Source organism: Miscanthus floridulus, chromosome 5 (assembly GCF_019320115.1).
Source record: "Miscanthus floridulus cultivar M001 chromosome 5, ASM1932011v1, whole genome shotgun sequence".
Lineage (NCBI taxonomy): Eukaryota > Viridiplantae > Streptophyta > Magnoliopsida > Poales > Poaceae > Miscanthus > Miscanthus floridulus.
Genome location: NC_089584.1, coordinates 135,253,224 through 135,263,677, shown reverse-complemented (window position 1 = coordinate 135,263,677; position 10,454 = coordinate 135,253,224).

Below are 10,454 nucleotides of genomic sequence, written 5' to 3'. Positions count from 1 at the left end.
GCTGAAACTGGCTGAAAAACACTGTTCTGCCAGAAATGTTACGAGAGAAAAACACTGTTCCAGCTGAAAAAATAAGTCAAACAAGTCGAATATGGGGTAAGCCGAACGAGACCTACCATATCCATCTATTTATTGTGCCAATGTCCGTGAACAGACATTATACATAGCTATATAGTTTTACCATCTTCGTTAAAAGTAAAACAAAATCTGTACACTGCTTAGTAATGCAAAAATAAAAAAAAAAATACCCCTGATGGAATTAAATGCCTCGAATGCATATCACCCTTTATTCCCACGTGCACGAGGCCTTGTGCATTAGTACTACTACATGATATACTTGCCCGACAGATGTACATGCTGGTCAGAGCCAGCTTTGCAATACAATTATTTCGTTCCTTTTTATATGATGACGTACTTTCTGAAGGATCGGAGGCGACGAGGGCGAGGGCATGGCCGCATGCCTTCATCATGCCTTCATGTGTCATTAACCAGTCAGCCAAACGAGCGCAACTGCATGTATCCATCCTTTTTCCGAAGCAGCTGCTCCTGCCCGGTGGAGTGGTGGTAGTAGCAGCTAGCAACAGAGCAGACCGCTCGAGGGCACAAGTCCCACATCGAAAGTCCTGACTATAATTAAAAAAAAAACCATGTTCGTACTTTAAAATTTTAGTGAAATTAACTAAAATTTATTTAGAGATGACGTAACGTAATTATCCCATATACTCGGAACTTATACATATGGCCCCATGTTATGAACCCAGAACTTATTTAACACTAGCAAACATGCCCGTGCGTTGCAACGAAAGAAAAACAATTATTTTTTTAAAAGAACAATGAGAATAATACATATATATTTATGTTTTACCATATATGTAAAATTTAAAATCTATAGTTTATTTTATAATAATCATGACATCCATAGCATAAATTAATGGTGTCAATAATATGACAATATCTTATTAAGTTTGTAGCGAATTAAAATACAACATTGGTGCATTTTTTTCTCCCATTGAAAAGCACATAAATATTTAGATGTAAATATGATCAAATTTAATTTTTATACTATTCATGTGTTGCTACTGTTAAATATTAAGTTTCATGACTTTCTTTGAGGATCCAAAAATATATGTAGTTCTAGTATCTAATTAAAGTCGGCAATGAGTTAGTTGCCGACATATCAAGGATTTATCTATCCGCTGATGATTATGATTGAAGACCTCTATCGTTGTTTCATGTGTCAGCCCTTATTAGGGATTACAGATATATATTTATTTACATTGGAATAGACAACAAACTCGTTAAGATTTCAATTTTAATATATGGTTTTAGTTAGTTGGACTATATGCTGATCTAAATTTTAATAAAAATATTTTTTAATCAAAACTACATAAATATTTTATTTCTTAGGAAAGTCAACGGTTAAGTGACTTCGTCAATCTCGAGTGGTTGTCGGTTCAATCTTCGAAGATGCTTATGTAGGGGACTGAGACGCCTAAGGGGGGATGAATTAGGTAGCTTACAATTCTAACTCTAAACTATAGCCTCTTTTTCTAACCCTAATAAACCTATGCAATAGATAAACTATCTAAATATGCAACTACGATTTTGCTAGTGTGTTGTTATCTCTACCGTAAAAAGAAGTAATACAATCGATTGAAAGGTTCTAACGGCTAGAGGGGGGGCTGAATAGCATATTAAAAATTTCTACAACAACACTTAACAAACCGATTAGACAATTATGAGGCGAAGCAAGTGTTGCGCTAGCCTACTAAAAACAAGCCACCTATCACAATTCTAGTTTCTATAGTTACAATCCACACAATGGCTATGTCACTACACTAAGTTAGTGTGCTCTTAAAGACTAACTAAAGAGTCACACTAGCCAAACTAATAAGCTCTCACAACTAGCTACACTAAAGAGCTTGATAACTAGTTTGCGGTAATATAAAGAGAGTGAGCAAGATGGTTATACCGCCGAGTCGAGGAGTGAACCAATTAATCACAAGAATAAATACCAATGAAGATCAATCACATCACCTCAGAATCAAATGATGACACAATGATTTTTTTACCGAGGTTCACTTGCTTACCGACAAGCTAGTCCTCATTGTGGTGATTCACTCACTTGGAGGTCCACGCGCTAATTAGCATCACACGCCAAACCCTTAATAGGGTGCCGCACAACTAACACAAGATGAGGATCACACAAGCCACGAGAAATTCACTAGAGTACCTTTTGCCTCTTCGCTGGAGAAAGGTCAAGAACCCCTCACAATCACCACGATCGGAGTCGGAGACAATCACCAACCTCCACTCAACGATCCTCGCTGCTCTAAGCCATCTAGGTGGTGGCAACCACCAAGAGTAACAAGCGAATCCCACAGCGAAACACAAACATTAAGTGCCTCTTGATGCAAACACTCAAGCAATGCACTTGGATTCACTCTCAATCTCACAAAGATGATGAATCAATAATGAAGATGAGTCGGAGGACATTGGCTAAGCACACAAGGTTGCTATATCAATGCCAATGGCCCAGAGAGTGAGCTTGAGCCAGCCATAGGACTTAAATAGAGAGCCCCCACGAATAGAGTTGTTTTACTCCTTCACTAGGCACAACACGGGACGACTGGACGCGCCGGTGGGGTGGACCTTAGCGTCTGGTCGCGCGATGTACGCCACGTGGCCCCCTGCTTCAAACACTATTTGTCCAATCTCAACGATAAGTGATGACCAGACGCGCTGCTCAAAGTGACCGGACGCTGGACCTTAGCGTCTGGTCATTTCCAGTAAGCATCCAGAAACGAGAAATCACAACCGGACGCGTCCGGTCATGCTCGACCGGACACACCCAGCGTCCGGTCACTTTACGTCATCATATGTTAGACTGACCGGACTCAGGCCCTGAGCGTCCGGTCAGTTTTCACGCCAGCGTCCGGTCATGAGACCGAAACTACGTGCCCTCAACTGCCACTGACCGAACGCGCTGGTCCTTCAGAGACCAGCGTCCAGTCACTTACAGTGACCACATTCACCTGAGTTTAGGGCGCCGGTGGCACCATCAGACTGTCCGCACTCTATGGGCGGACACTCTACCGGTGAAGTTTCTAACCCTTGCTCAAATGTGCCAACCACCAAGTGTATCACCTTATGCACATGTGTTAGCATATTTTCACAAACATTTTCATGGGTGTTAGCACTCCACTAGATCCTAAATGCATATGTAATGAGTTAGAGCATCTAGTGGTACTTTGATAACTGCATTTCAATATGAGTTTCACCTCTCTTAATAGTACGGCTATCAAACCTAAATATGATTACACTCTCTAAGTGTCTTGATCACCAAAACAAAATAGCTCCTACCATTTATACCTTTGCCTTAAGCCTTTTATTTTTCTCTTTCTTCTTTTCAAGTCCAAGCGCTTGATCATCACCATGGCATCACCATCATCATGATCTTCACAATTTCTTCATCACTTGGAGTAGTGCCACCTATCTCATAATCACTTGATAAACTAGGTTAACACTTAGGGTTTCATCAATTCACCAAAACCAAACTAGAACTTTTAATCTCTCCCTTTTTGGTAATTGATGACAACCCTTTTACAAAGATATGAATTGAAATTCAATTGAATCCATGTTGCTTGTCCAAGCATATTTACCATGTGTAAAAGGATATGGACAAGTTTCATAAACCCTAAATGGTAGCAATTGCTCCACCTACATATATGCTAAGAGTTTGGATTGTAGCTTATACATATGCTTAGATAGGAGATATAGGAGATAATGTCTACTAAATGATGCTAAGGTATAAAAGATGGACCTTTGAAGCGTGATAACAATTAGAGTGTACTGTTATACCATTCTTAGCACCATGGTTAGCTCGATACCACTTGGAAACACTTGAAAATGAAATCACTAGATAAACTTATGCATGCTAGATTTTTATTTCATCATTCAAACCTGCAACAAGCATACACCACATAAGCATGGATATTGAAATTTAAACTTGTGCCATACAAGCAAACATATGAAATACACATTCAAATACACCATACAAGTTCATGAGCTTGCTCCCCCTACTTGTGTGCTCGTTAATTGATCCCCTTCCTTTATCATATATCTTCCCTTATGTTAAATTCTCCCTCTTTGTTGTCTTTTCATTATCTTTGTACTCTATTTCTTCCCCTTTGTCATCAATAACCACAAAGGCTTAAATTATAGATAGGCTAAGATTATCAATGTCAATCAATGGGGTAGGGATCATTTTCCCAAATTTGATCCAATCTAGATCGTTTGCCAAAGATATTTAACTCGGTTTGATCCAAGAACAAGCTTTTCACACCTTCAAATAAGGGTTATCTTGTACCATGTTGAGTTAAATACTTAGAGCTCATTTTCTAGATCAAACACTAGGTTTACAAGCCCACAAACATGTCATATGCTACCACTAAATCAAAATAAGCATAGAAGCAATAGTGGTACCATACAATCATCAAATTCATTTAATTTTTATGAATGGGCCTATTAAATGTGAAGGATGTCTAGATGCACTAAACATGTTTTTAGCAAGGATGTATGCCATACCAATCAACTTTTACCTTGGATTGCTCGAAGGAGAGGCATGTCATATAAGTGGGGGTGCATCAACACATATTTGAGAAATCCAATATGTTCAACTCATTCCTTAGCTTGTAAAATCTTTTTCATCCAATGGCTTGGTGAATATATCGGCAAGTTGATCTTCGGTGCCTACACTCTCAATACAAATATCCCCTTTTTATTGGTGATCTCTTATAAAATAGTGACGGATATCAATGTGCTTTGTTCTTGCATGTTGAACCAGATTGTTGGTCAACTTGATTGTACTCTCATTGTCATATAGCAATAGCACTTTCTTAAACTTGATTCCAAAGTCACTCAAAGTGTCCTTCATCCAAAGTATTTATGCACAACAACTACCGGCGGATATGTATTCGGCTTCGGCGGTTGATAATGTAACACTATTTTGCTTCTTTGATGACCATGAGACAAGTGATCTTCCCAACAATTGATATATGCCCGAGGTGCTCTTTCTTTCAACCTTGCATCCCGCATAATCCAAGTTGGAGTAACCAACTAGCTCAAACTTTGCTCCTTTGGGATACCACAAATCAACATTTGGTGTATGTTTTAAGTACCTTAATATTTTCTTTGTAGTCTTCAAATGACTTTCTCTTGGTGAGACTTGAAATCTTGCACACATGCACACACTAAACATGACATCCGGCCTTGATGCGGTCACATAGAGTATGCTTCCAATCAAAGACCGATACAATTTTTGATCCACCATATTTCCACTTGCATTACTATTTAAGTTACTATTTGTTTCTATTGGTGTGCTAATGGCTTTACTATCATTCATGCCAAACTTCTTGATTATGTCCTTTATATACTTGTCTTGACTCACAAATGTACCATTCTTCTATTGCTTGATTTGAAGACCAAGGAAGTAACTTAACTTTCCAATCATGGATATCTCAAACTCATTAGCCATCATCTTTCCAAACTCATCACAAAAGTCTCAATTGGTTGATCCAAATATGATGTCATCAACATAGATTTGCAACATAAATAAATCTTTTCCAATCTTCTTGATGAAAAGAGTGGTGTCAACCTTACCCATCATAAACCCTTTAGAGACTAGGAAGTCCCTCAATCTCTCATACCATGCTCTAGGTGCTTGCTTCAAGCCATACAATGCCTTGTACAATTTGTACACATGGTCGGACTTTTTGTCATCTTCAAAACCGGAAGGTTGCTCAACATATATTTCTTCATTGATATAACCATTGAGAAATGCACTCTTAACATCTATTTGGTAGAGCTTGATATTATGGGCACAAGCATAGGCTAGCAAGATTCTAATTGCTTCCAATCTAGCAACTGGGGTATATGTTTCTCCAAAGTCAAGACCTTCAACTTGTGTATAGCCTTGTGCTACCAATTTTGCTTTGTTCCTTACTATTATCCCATCTTGATCTTGCTTGTTTCTAAAGACCCATTTGGTTCCAATCACATTGTATCCCTTTGGTCTTTCTACCAATTCCCATACTTGATTTCTTGTGAAATTATTCAATTCTTCATGCATAGCATTCAATCAATCAACATCCTTCAATGCTTCATCTATCTTCTTTAGTTCAATGAATAACATAAATGAGAAATGCTCGCAAAATGAAGCCAATCTTGATCTTGTTTGTACACCTCTAGAAATATCACCAATTATAGTGTCCAATGGATGATCCCTTGCAATATTTGTTGGTTAGAGCATTGGAACTTGATTGCTTGCACTTGCTTGATCATTGGGTTGAGATGATGTACTAGCCATTTAATCTTGTTTATTATCATGAGAGCCACTTGCACTAGCTTGATTTGTATCATCTTGCATATTTGAGTTAGAGAGCACTTGTACTTGATCATCTTCATCATCATTCACTTGCCTAGACCTCAATTCACCAATATCCATATTCTTCATGGCATTTGAAAGTTGAATGCCTCTAACATCTTCCAAGTTATCATTCTCTTCTTGTGAACCCTTGGTTTTATCAAATTCAACATCATGAACTTCCTCAAGAGTACCACTATCCAAATTCCAAACTCTATATGCTTTGCTTATAGTGGAGTAACTAAGTAGGAATCATTCATCACATTTCTTGTCAAACTTGCCCAATCTAGTGTCTTTCTTCAAGATATAGTATTTGCAACCAAAGACCAAAAAAATGCAATGTTGGGCTTTCTACCATTCAATAGTTCATATGGTGTCTTCTCTTTCAATGGGTGACAATAGAGGCGGTTGCTACAATAGCAAGTCGTATTGATAGTTTTGGCCCAAAAGGATTGACTCACTAAGCAAAGACCTTGCCATATCAATAAGTGTTCTATTCTTTCTCTCAACAAGGCCATTTGATTATGGAGTATACTTGGCCAAGAATTGATGTCTAATTCCAAATTCATCACATAACTCATCAATTCTAGTGTTCTTGAACTCGCTACCAATATTACTTCTAACTCTCTTGATGGTTGTTTCAAACTCATTGTGAATGCCCTTGACAAATGATTTATATATTACAAATACATCACTTTTGTCCATTAGAAATAATACCCAAGTGTATCTAGTGTAATCATCCACTATCACAAAGCCATATTTGTTACCACCAATGCTAGTATATTGTGTTGACCCAAATAAATCCATGTGCAATAACTCAAATGCTTTACTAGTGCTCATCACGCTTTTCTTAGGATTGATGTTTCTAACTTGTTTGCCGGCTTGACAAGAGCTACAAAGCTTATCCTTTTCAAACACAACATCTTTCAAGCCTCTAACCAAGTCATGCTTAACCAATCTATTCAATTATTTTATTCCAATATGACCAAGCCTTCTATGCCATAACCAATCCATACTAGACTTAGTGAACAAGCATATAGATAATCTAGCTTCACTAGCATTAAAATCAACCAAGTATAGATTCTTATATCTAAAGCCTTTGAAGATCAAGTTGGAGCCATCTACACTTATGATCTCTACATCATCTACCCCAAATATGCATTTGAATCCAAGATCATATAATTGAGCCACGGATAGCAAATTAAAGTTCAAGCTCTCTACTAGCAACACATCAGATATGCTCACATCATTAGATATTGCAATCTTACCAAGCCCTTTGACCTTGCCTTTATCATTATCACCAAATGTAATACTATCATAACCATCATTGCCATTTATGTTGATTGAGTTGAACATTCTTGCATCACCGGTCATGTGTTGAGTGCACCCACTATCAAGAACCTAGTGCCTTCCTCTAGCTTTGTAATTAACCTACAAAAGAAGATCAATTCTTTTTAGGTACCCAAACTTACTTAGGTCCTTAAAGGTTAGTGACCAAGCTCTTTGGCACCCAAATGACTTTCTTCTTTGAGCACATCCATGGTTTACCAATGAACTTAGCCTTGACACCATTTGCACCTTTGGTAAGCACATAGAAAGAATCAAGCTTAATGGAGGATACATTAGCTTGTGACTTCTTGTTCATGCACTTTTACTCTACATGACCAATTTACTTGCAACTAGTACAAAACCAACCATTGTTCTTCACAAAACTAGTCTTATGAGGGGCAAAGGTCATCTTGCCTTTCTTGGGGGTATAGCCCAATCTCTCTTTATAGAGAGAAGCTCTTTGACTACCCAAGCACATAAGCAAGCGGTCTTCACCACTATAGGCCTTAGCCAAGATGTGACTGAGCTTATTGACCTTCTTCTTAAGGTTCTCATTCTCAACTATTAGTGAGACATCATAAGTGAAGCCATCACTACTAGATGAGGTGGAAGTAGAAGTACTACAAGAAGGGTTAGCGGGAGCAACAATGATAGGTATAGATAATGATTCATCAATTATATCACAAGTTAAGCCTACATCACAAGTCTCAACATGCTTCTTTTTATTTTATTCATTAAGCAAGGAGGAATGAGTCTTTTTAAGCTTTTTGTGAGCCTTGCCAAGCTTCTCATGGGCTTCCTCTAGCCTCTCATGAGATGCATTGAGCTCATCATAGGCTTGTTTAAGGGCTTTTAGTTCCTTATGCAAGCTTTTGTATTTCCTTCTCTTAATGTCAAAGTGTTCTTTAGCATCTTCTAGCATGTCAAATAGTTCATCCTTAGTATGTTCATCATCATCACTATCACTATTATTTTTATTTTTATTTTCATTTTCATTTTCATTATCATGTTCTTCATCACTTTCATCATCACAAATTTGTACCTTAGTGGCCTTAGCCATGAAGCATGATAGAGTGTCGAAGAGAGAATGTTTCTCATTTATAGCAATGCTTGCAAGTACCTTCTTCTTGGTGGTCTTGTCATCATCACTATTATCATCATCACTTAAGGAAGCATCACTATCCAAGTGATCACATATGAACCACCCTTCTTCTTCTTAAAGGTCATCTTGTCCTTCTTCTTTTACTTTTTCTTCTTGTCCTTCTTCTTGTTCTTCTTGTCATCGTATTTGTCGCTATTGTATGGGCATTGAGCACCAAGATGATCTTTGCTTCCATAATTGAAGCACCTTCTTGATTCTTTTTTGTTCTTGGATGAAGACTACTTTCTTCTAGCACGGTAGCCCTTCTTCATCATGAACTTGCCAAATCTCTTTATAAAGAGAGCCATTTTTATACCGAAGGTTGTTAAGCCTCAAATCACGGCGACCTCGGCTCTGATACCACTTGAAAGGTCCTAATGGCTAGAGGGGGGTTAAATAGCCTATTAAAAATTTCTACAACAACACTTAACAAACCGGTTAGACAATTATGAGGCGAAGCAAGTGTTGCGCTAGCCTACTAAAAGCAAGCCACCTATCACAATTCTAATTTCTATAGTTATAATCCACACAATGGCTATATCACTACACTAAGTTAGTGTGCTCTCAAAGGCAAACTAAAGAGTCATACTAACCAAACTAATAAGCTCTCACAACTAGCTACACTAAAGAGCTTGATAACTAGTTTGCAATAATATAAAGAGAGTGAGAAAGATGGTTATACCGCTGAATCAAGGAGTGAACCAATCAATCATAAGAATGAATACCAATAAAGACCAATCACCTCGGAATCAAATGATGACACAATGATTTTTTTTACCGAGGTTCACTTGCTTATCGGTAAGCTAGTCCTCGTTGTGGTAATTCACTTACTTAGAGGTTCACGCGCTAATTGGCATCACGCGCCAAACTATCAATAGGGTGTCGTACAACAACACAAGATGAGGATCACACAAGCCACAAGAAATTCACTAGAATACCTTTTGGCTCTCCATCGGGGAAAGGTCAAGAACCCCTCACAATCACCACGATCGGAGCCGAAGACAATCACCAACCTCCGCTCGATGATCCTCGCTGCTACAAGCCATCTAGGTGGCGGCAACCACCAAGAGTAACAAGCGAATCCTGCAGCAAAACACGAACACCAAGTGCCTCTAGATGCAAACACTCAAGCAATGCACTTGGATTCACTCCTAATCTCATAAAGATGATGAATCAATGATGGAGATAAGTGAGAGGACATTGGCTAAGCTCATAAGGTTGCTATATCAATGCAAATGGCTAAGATAGTGAGCTTGAGTCAGCCATGGGGCTTAAATAGAGAGCCCCATGAATAGAGCCATTGTACTCCTTCACTGGGCACAACACGGGGCGACCAAACACGTCGATCAGATTGACCGGATGGTGGACCTCAGCGTCCGGTCACGCGATGTACGCCATGTGGCCCTCTGCTTCAAATGTTGTTCGCCCGATCTCCGATCAAGTGATGACCGGATGCGCTGCTCAAAGTGACCGAACACTGGACCTCAGCGTCCGATCATTTCCAGTAAGCATCTAGAAACAAGAAATCATGACCGGATGCGTCTAGTCGTGCTCGACCGG